Source organism: Apis dorsata, unplaced genomic scaffold (genome assembly GCF_000469605.1).
Source record: "Apis dorsata unplaced genomic scaffold, Apis dorsata 1.3 scaffold_645, whole genome shotgun sequence".
In the NCBI taxonomy this organism is placed as follows: domain Eukaryota; kingdom Metazoa; phylum Arthropoda; class Insecta; order Hymenoptera; family Apidae; genus Apis; species Apis dorsata.
Window position 1 is genome coordinate 67,985 of NW_006263836.1, and position 755 is coordinate 68,739.

Consider the following 755-nt stretch of genomic DNA (forward strand, 5'->3'; position numbering starts at 1 on the left):
ATCTTGAAAATCCCAACGTCCGAAATTCTGAAATCCCTCACACGCGCGAATCCTTCGGGTTTCGAATTTCGCCCCGTCTCCCCGGCAACCGTAGCGCAAACTTCCGTTTCCTCCGCGTTGCTACGTGGCAAAGTAGAAGTGGGCTAGTCCGCTGGACGCTGACCCCCTCCCCCTCCTTCCTCCCTTCCCGAATCCGAAGGAGAGGGAGGGCTGTCGTAATTTGCGTAATCCGCCACCGCTTCGCAAATCTTGCGAGCGAAGCGTGTTTTCCGCCGAGTCAAGCGGCCGCCTTTTCAAAATGGCGGGGAAAGGCAACAGATCGAATCGTTCGTTCGAATCGAGTGGACGCTATTGGAAAAGTGTGGGTGTGAATTTCGTCTATCGATCCTCCCTACTATTACGCGTATCTTGACAGATCAAACGTCGCGAGACACTTTAAAGAGACACGAACGAAATCAAATCGTTCGAATCCATGGACGCTATTGGAAAAGTGTAGGTGTGAATTTCGCGTATCGATCCTTTAATATTACGCGTAACTTGGCCGAGAGCAGGAGGTCGAACGTCGCGAGACATTTTCCTTTATCGGCTAACATGAGAGAGAGAGAGAGATCCTTCTCCTCTTGCTTCACCATCGAGTTTCGATCGGTGGTTTCGTCGTCGTGTTTCACTCGAGGAAGAGGAGGACGCGTGGAAGCTCGTCAAGTCGTGGCGAGTCGATAAGTGGCCGTCCCTCTGCGATAAGCTCGCCGCTCTCC

General features: G+C 52.6%; 1 protein-coding gene across 1 annotated transcript in view; it reads left to right on the forward strand.

The window, feature by feature from the left end:
- Positions 1-755, forward strand: part of LOC102676198 (protein O-mannosyl-transferase TMTC2) — a 99,716-nt gene that overhangs the window by 36,911 nt on the left and 62,050 nt on the right. The gene's annotated exons all lie outside the window — the stretch shown is intronic.